The 8,025-nt window shown below is 42.9% G+C and overlaps 1 long non-coding RNA gene across 2 annotated transcripts in view; it reads left to right on the top strand.

The window, feature by feature from the left end:
• Positions 1 to 8,025, top strand: part of LOC142456661 (uncharacterized) — a 75,093-nt gene that overhangs the window by 880 nt on the left and 66,188 nt on the right. For both annotated transcript variants that reach the window (XR_012786079.1, XR_012786080.1), the window contains exon 2: positions 832 to 921. This is a non-coding gene — a long non-coding RNA (uncharacterized LOC142456661). The remainder of the gene's footprint in view (positions 1 to 831; positions 922 to 8,025) is intronic.

Raw genomic sequence — 8,025 nt, 5'->3', positions numbered from 1 at the left:
CGTGGCAGCTGGCAAGTGAAGAAGAGATAGGCCCAGCTCTAGAAAGATGGGGTTCAATGAACTTGAACTCAGCCAAAGGGAAGCCAGTCTTTTTTGGGAAAGCTTACAAGTCTCTATAGAAGAGCTGGGCCCCTTCTAGGGTCCGTTGGAAGCCTTTACTAAGGACAACATAGGTTTCTTCTGTTTACAAAGCTTACTCCACCCATCTTGCTGCCCAATTACGTGATGTAGGTCTGTGGAAGCTGACTGCCAACTCATTGGCGTTATGCACACCTACCAGAAAGATGTAGGGGGACCCTCCTATCAAAAAGAGTTACAGACATCCCAAAGACTTACCCAAATTGATCCTTTGTTCTTGCTTGGACTGGGCTCCTTTTACCCTCCTGCTGCTCTGGCCTCCTTTGCTCTCACCTCTTCTCTCTACCTTTAAGGCTGCCTCTCCCTCCTGCTTAGTTTCTTTCTGACATTAGAGCTGTTTACCCCCTTCCTCACCAGTTCTGCTGTAGTTTGTTCCTGGGTCTGTATGAAACCTAATGTTTCCTTCCTTTATGTAATAGCAGGTCTCATGGACTTTACACCTTTTAATTTAGCTAATCCTCTGGCTTTACACCATGGGCCAGCTCTAACCTTTCTAAATCTTACTATCCTAAACCCCTTTCACCTAATTTCCTTTGATTTCTTGTTCCCTACAAACCGCACCTCCTCAATAAATGTATAAATTAAAGGTCTCATTCTGTCTCTTGTCTCTGTAAAACCTAATACATGGTGGCCTGCATGGGGAGGCTGTCTAGGCTAGGACTGGAGTGACACTTTCCTTTCCCTATTCACTAGAGGCCCCAGCTGCCTTTCTGGACCCCCTTCGAGCAAGCCTAGCAAAGGGATCTCCACATCTTCTGCTAAAGACCTTCTGAAAACGCATCGGTAAGTGTTAAATCCAAAGCTCCCTACTCCAAGGTCGTCTGCTCATTTACTCTTGGCCTTTCTGAAAATGTCCAGATACCAGAAATCTTTGCGCAGTCAGATGGCCTTCCCACGTCCAGGGGCTTAGGTGGTAATTATTCAGTGTAAGGACACTCTCCTGTTTTGCTACCTCATTTAAGAGACCTCAAATTTTCGTTCAGCCTTTTAAAATGGTTTGTAAGAATTCTAATTGTCTTAGTCCAGGTAGGCTAGAGAAACAAATCCATAGGAACTCATGTGTATAAGAGTTTTATATAAAGGGTAATTGTACATTAAGAAATCATCCCAATCCAGTCCAGTTCAAGCCCATAAGTCCGATATTAGTCCACATGTCTGATATCAGTCTATAAAATCCTCTTCAGACTTAAACCTATGCAATAACGCTGAATGCAGGATGATCGTAGCCCAGTGGGTAGAAAGTCTTTGGATCCAGTGGCGGTGTAAGCATCTCAGCATTGGCAGGGGTCTACACATGGCTTCTCCAGTTCCTAGGGCACGTGGTCTATCAGCATAGTGCCATGTGTCTGGTCAGTAGTGGGTCTCTAAGGGAGTGAGCCGAAAGAGAGAGTGAGTGTGTGTCCTGCCTCCGAGTAGGAAATTCTGGAATTCCCAGAATTGTCAGAAGGCCATAACCACACAGGGGCCATTGGTTATATTTTGGTTGACATGCTGGAGTCTCCCCCTTCCGTCTTAATTATCAAATTCACAAATGATTATATAACCACCACACTAAGCAATGGCATAAAACACCTCTAGTTTGTTTACTGACAAACTTCAATTCACTGGGTCTTAACTCAGTTAGCCAAAGGGGAAAACTGATTTTCTTATGTAATAATGTGTGACTGCAGTACATATTGGACAACAACTCAAGATGGTCACCAGGTGGTGTACTTGATTTAAAAATTATTCAGGATCTCAATAACTTCCTTTTAATCTACAAAATATATTCTGATACTGCCTATATCCAAGTTTTCTCTTTCCTTTGTGCTCAACCTCGTTTATGTCAGAATTGTTCCACCATGCAAGTCCTACTGGTTCAGGAAAATGCTCCTCTCAGACTAAGAATCAGTCCTTCTGATCATGCTGTGCCACCAATTTCAGTGCCTATTGTCCTGACCAAACTGCTGCTGAGCCTTCTTTCTCCCCTCCCCATTACAACCCCCTTCAGGTTTGTCCAACCTCCCTGGAAACTGCTGCATTCTCCCAGTTGCCAGACTGTAACCCTATATCTCCTGCTATCGTGTCTCATTCTTCTTTAGCCTTCCTCCTCATCACCTCCTCCCACCCCTGCCTTGTCTCAACCTCCTCCCACCACCTCTGAGCCTTCAAACTATAATCCAATATCCCCTACCTGTTACCTCATACAATTTCTACCCAAACTCCTCCCTTCCCATACCATGATTGTCCACTCCTCCCACCTCTGCTCTGTCACCAGTTCCCCTCCCAACCTTGCCATGTTCTAAGACATCTGACACCTGCCTCCTACTGGCAGCACATCTCCGCCTCTCAGTCTTTTAAGTTCAGCTCCGTCCAGCATAAAGACAACAGCTTCAAAACCAAAGGATCCGTCCTCAATCCTCGCCCCCTCATTCCTCTCTGTAAAGTCGCAGGAGCAGAGATGCTGGTAAAAGTTCATATCCCTTGTTAAATTATTCATCAGTTTAGGAAAACATCTTGGATGTTATACATTGGACCCAGACATTTATAGTAAAGAATTTAAATACCTCACTCAGTCATATGATGTTACCTGGCATGACATCCACATGATTTTAACAACTACCTTGACCCCTGAAGTTAGGGAGTGAGTCTGGATAGCTGCACAAAGAGACGCGATAAAGTACATGCACAGAACCGGGATAAGCCCGTGGACTTCCAGGCAGTCCCCAGCACAACCTTAATTGGAATTATCAGATGGTCGTGAGGACCGTGTTCTTCAAAATGATATAATTTGTATCTCATTGAGGGCTTGCCGAAAGCCTCAAAGGAAGTCAGTTATTACAAAATTAGGGAAATCATTCAGGAACCAAATCAAAATTCTGCCAAATTTCTCTCACATCTTCCAGAAGGTTTAAGTATACCAAAGTAGACCATACTACACCATAAGGGATCATTGTACTTCAGTCAAATTCCATCTCACAATCAGCTCCAGACATTAAAAGAAAACTGAAAAGGTTAGAATGTGGACCCCAGACTTCACACCAAGATCTTCTCAATCCAGAAAAATTTTCAACACTAGGGAGGATCAGGAAAAGTTACATAAGCTACAAAGAGATAAGGTTAAATGTCAAATGTTAGCAAGTGCCCTCCAGGGCAGAGTGGGTGTGTCTAAACTAGTCATTGGGCCACACACTAGTGTGCCATGAAGACCTGGCTTCAAATGCTCCCAATCGGGGCATTGGGCAAATGTATGCCCTAATCTGTGACCTCCAAGAAGGCCATGTGCATACTAGGAACAGAAAAGTCATTGGGGAAATGACTGCCCAACTTGACGGAAAGTGGGTGGGATCGTTTATCCCACTAGACCTCCAGAGCAATCTTCCCAAGATGCCTCAGTGCTAGAGCTGCTTGGCTTGGCCTTGGAGGATTGATGATAGATAGCCAGGGTGTTAGGCCCCACTGAAGGTCATCCATCTTGCGCCCAGGTAACTCCCATTGTCTCAAGAAAGACCTTTTCTTTCCTTTTAGAACCTGGATCTGAGACACGGCTTTCTCATTGTTTCTTTCCTCCTGCAAAGGCTCTACTGGTCGAGAAGCTGTGCCTGCCCTTTCCTGTTTCCCTTGCTGAAAAAGATTTTCAGCTACAAATTTTTATATTCTTCCTCTTCAGATTGAAGGCTGCATACATAGACAAACCAAAGAAAGTTGCTTCTGGACATAATTTTACATTTGTTCTGACTTGTGCCAGTTAGACATAGATTTTATGATTTCAGTGATTTTATTCTGCTAAGGGTCAGGAGAGGTAAATTTGGTTGCATTTTGTCAGTGATTACTCTCCTGCTACCCTAGTCACCATGAAAGGATTAGACGGAAATCGATTTTTGTTTATTATCTACATCTTAAGAAATGTTCTGCAATAAAACAAGTATTGTCCTAAGTCTGTGCTTCTGGGACATCCTATTCACTTTAACACAAGAAGCTTTAAACTATTAAATATTTTAGAAAAACCTTTATGCACTTTAAATGTCATCCAAGACATCTCCTCTAGTAAAATTAAGACTTTGGTGTTTTCTGTCCTAATGGGAACTCTGTCACTAAAAATATATTTATTGTTGTTTTTAATATTACAATTGTGTTGAAGAAAAGTTTACAGTACGGCCATGCTTGTTACTGTGATTTCTGATAATAAGAATGTGAATGCTTTTTTTCTCCTCTCTTTTTTATGTTGACCCAAATAGTAACTTTTGTTATAAAACCAGAAACGAGAAACAACCTAAATGTCTATAAAGAAATAAACTGTGGTGTACATGGGTTCCTGCTCTAAGATGTTGAGCATTAAAATCAGTTCATGTTGGCTAGATATAAACTTATGGGTCTATTGCCACATAAATGAAATAAATTGAGTGAAATAAGTTAAGCAAATGAGCATACATACGGTCTTAAATCATTTATATATAAATCACTTATTGTGTATGAAACAATATGAACAGGACTTTATTCTGTGTATCACAATCACATAATAAATAATTTCCAGACTCTCTCACTCACTTGCTCCCTCACTGACTCAGTAATTCACTCTTTCACTGACTCAGTAACTCACTCTCACTCACTCTCTCTCTCACTCACTCGCCCAGTGACTCACTCTCTCACTCACTCACTCTCTCACTCACACTCACTGACTCACTCTCTCCCTCACTCCCTCAATGACTCTCTCACTGACTCACTAAGTCTCTCACTATCTCACTCAGTGTCTCACTCACTCACTAACTCACTCTCTCACTGAGTCACTAACTCACTCACTGTCTCATTCACTAACTCACTCACTTACTTACTCTCCCACTTACTCACTCTCTCACTCACTTCTCACTAGGAAAAAAAAAAAGATCATTTCCAAATACCATTCCCATCAAATCCTTCTGGGATATTTATGTGTACGGTAGGAGCGTGAGCATTCTGAAAGTATCCAGCTGTAATTGCCACTGTAAAATAGGAAGATATACAAATAGAGCCCTCCTTCTCACCGTGTGCTAGTAAAATCCACACCATTCCCAACCATACAGCTCTGGGAGAAGATCCTCAGTCTCATAGTCCCCAGGTATCCCCATTCAGTAGTTTATATGAACACAGAGTCGTCATGGAGTCTGTGCAGGTCTGGGTTTTTCACTCAGGTATTTTAGCAAGTCATGTTATTGAGAGTTAGTGTGTGTGAGTAGGAGACAGTAGAAATGTGTGATGGTTTTCATAACCAGCATATACTGTGTTTGCATATGTCAACACTAATGTGCACCTGGTTGAGTCTGAAGGAGACTTGAGGGACCATAAAATGTCTCTGAGATTCTTTTGTGCAATCTCTGGATTCACTTAGAGTAGCCCTGCCGTGACCTGTATCTGCCAACATCCAGGCCTGCAGTGGGTCTCATATATTACTACTGTTACTATCATAGTATACAGATTTTGTGACGGCTGGTGTACCATCTCCAGAAACATTGCTAAGAATACACTCTCAGCAAATGAACAGTCTAAAAGTCAATCACGTGTCCATTTATTGCTGTGGGGAAGACACACTGAGGGAAGTCAGTGTGAGTACAGATACAAACCGCCCATGCAGGGAGGGAGCTGTGTTGCAGGGCACTGTACGGGCCTGAAAAGAAGGAAGGATTCTTCCTCAGGAGCATTTGGAGAGGGAGGTTCAAGTCTGATTTCTTATTTCAATCCAGGGTTCTTCATCTCTCAGTTTCCCACTTGGAATCTATATTTTTTATGATTCAGTACCTACCCTTAATATCTGTGAATTCAAAGTTTATTTATTTATTTATTTATTTTTATATTTTATTAGGGACTCATACAACTCTTATCACAATCCATACATATACATACATCAATTGTATAAATCACATCCATACATTCCCTGCCCCAATCATTCTCAAAGCATTTGCTCTCCACTTAAGCCCTTTGCATCAGGTCCTCCTTTTTTTTTCCCCTCCCTCCCCGCTCCCCCCTCCCTAATGTGCCCTTGGTAAGAATTCAAAGTTTTAAGAAGAGAAAATATTCTCTTGGAGAGAAAACCAAGCAAATGAGCTTGTTCTATATGGAGTGGATATTACTCTGCCAGGGGTGATTAGCATGTTTTCAGAAGGTCAGTGTGTTGGTCTGGGTGGATTGTAGAAAAAAATTCTTAGACATTCCTATGTGTATAGAAAGAGCATTATATAAAGAGCAATTGTAAATTGAGAAAACATACCAGCCCACTCCAATATCAGCCCATATGTCTGATACCAGTCTCTAAGTTTGTCTTCAGACTCATGCAACAATGCTGAGTGCAGACAGATCACAGGCTAGTGGGTGGAAGGTCTTGTGGATCCAGTGGCATTGAAGGCATCTTAGTGCTAGCATGGGTCTCCCTCCACATGACTTCCCCAGCTCCAAGGCTCTGGCTGCCATTTGCATAGCACCATGTGGCTTGTCAACAGGAATGCTTGGCAGGGAGAGAGTGTCTGGCCTTCGGTGAGGTCCTTCGTACCTCCAAATGAGGTCATTAAGCTACGACCTGATTGACAGGCTAGACTTCATTCCGTTGCAAGTTGATAGGAGATCATGTAACTGCAACAGTCAATATCTTTAAGGCAGACTCAGTGGAGTCTCTGGGTGGTGCTATTAAGGACTCAGCTAATGGTTGTAAAGTTGGTGGTGTGAAACTTGGTGTCATTTATTCAAGTACAGTACATGGTAAAAATTTGCTTTTCACCCAAACTATAATTCTGTTGACATTGACCAGTTCCAACTCATAGTAATCCTATAGAACAGACTAGAACTTCTATAAGATAACCCAGCCTGTACTTCCTTATGAGAGTATTCTACCACAAATTTCTCCCACAGAGCAGTTGGTGGGTCTGAATGACTTTTCACTTAACAGCGGGGCAAGTCACCACTGTGCAACCAGGGTTGGTAGTTCTAACCTATCCGTGCAGGTGAAAAATTTAAAATATCTTGTAAAATCATCATAGTTTGAAATTATGTATTTCAGAAAGCCTTGCTATTTTTCTTCCTGACTCTTCCCCTCCATCAGGGATCAGCAAATTTGGGTTTTGAAAAAGGCCTGAAAACCATAATTTGTTATTCCATTGGTCATATAGCCTTGGAGACAATTACTCAACCCTGCTGATGGAGTGTGAAAACAACAGCAGGCAGTAGAGAAGGACATAGCTGTGTGTTAATTGAATTTTATTCACAAAGAGAGATCCTGGGCTATGAGCCTGTTACCCACAGTCCTACCTGAAGGTCTGTGTAAGTAACAGACAACCTCTCCTTCTTAAAAGTTCTACTGGAACTTCAGGCACATATGCTGCAATTCAATAATTCATTCGTATCAAGAAGTCTTGTCTGCACTAAAAGTAGCTCCCCTGATACTGCCCCTCATCCCCTAAAAATGTATGCCTGCGCAAATTCGTCTCCACCCTTCCCCTGGTGAGGAGCAGCTTCCAGTTGTTGACCCGACCCTGCCTGTATTGGTGCAGAAACAGCCGGAGACACTCAAGATGAGCACTTCAGTAACTGACAGCCCAAGTTCCCTGACCTCACTGATCCCTAGGCACAGCTTCTAAGCCAGTGCCATCTCGAGGGACATTGACACAGCACACAAGTTCATTGTGACTGGGGCTGCCACAGTTGGAGTGGCAGGCTTTGGAGCCGGCATTGGGACTGGGTTTGGGAGCTTCATCCTTGGTTCTACCAGGAACCCTTCTCTGAAGCAGCAGCTCTTCTCTTTTGTCATCTTGGGCTTTGTTTTCTCGATGACCATGGGGCTTTTCTGCCTGATGGTGGCCTTCCACATCCTCTGCCATGTGAAGGAGCAGTATTCATCCCCCACAGTTCTCTGTCCCACGTCTGTCTACCCAATATGTTCCTTTC

This window comes from Tenrec ecaudatus, chromosome 9, assembly GCF_050624435.1.
Source record: "Tenrec ecaudatus isolate mTenEca1 chromosome 9, mTenEca1.hap1, whole genome shotgun sequence".
Taxonomy (NCBI): Eukaryota; Metazoa; Chordata; class Mammalia; order Afrosoricida; family Tenrecidae; genus Tenrec; species Tenrec ecaudatus.
This window is presented reverse-complemented; position numbering and strand designations above follow the sequence as displayed.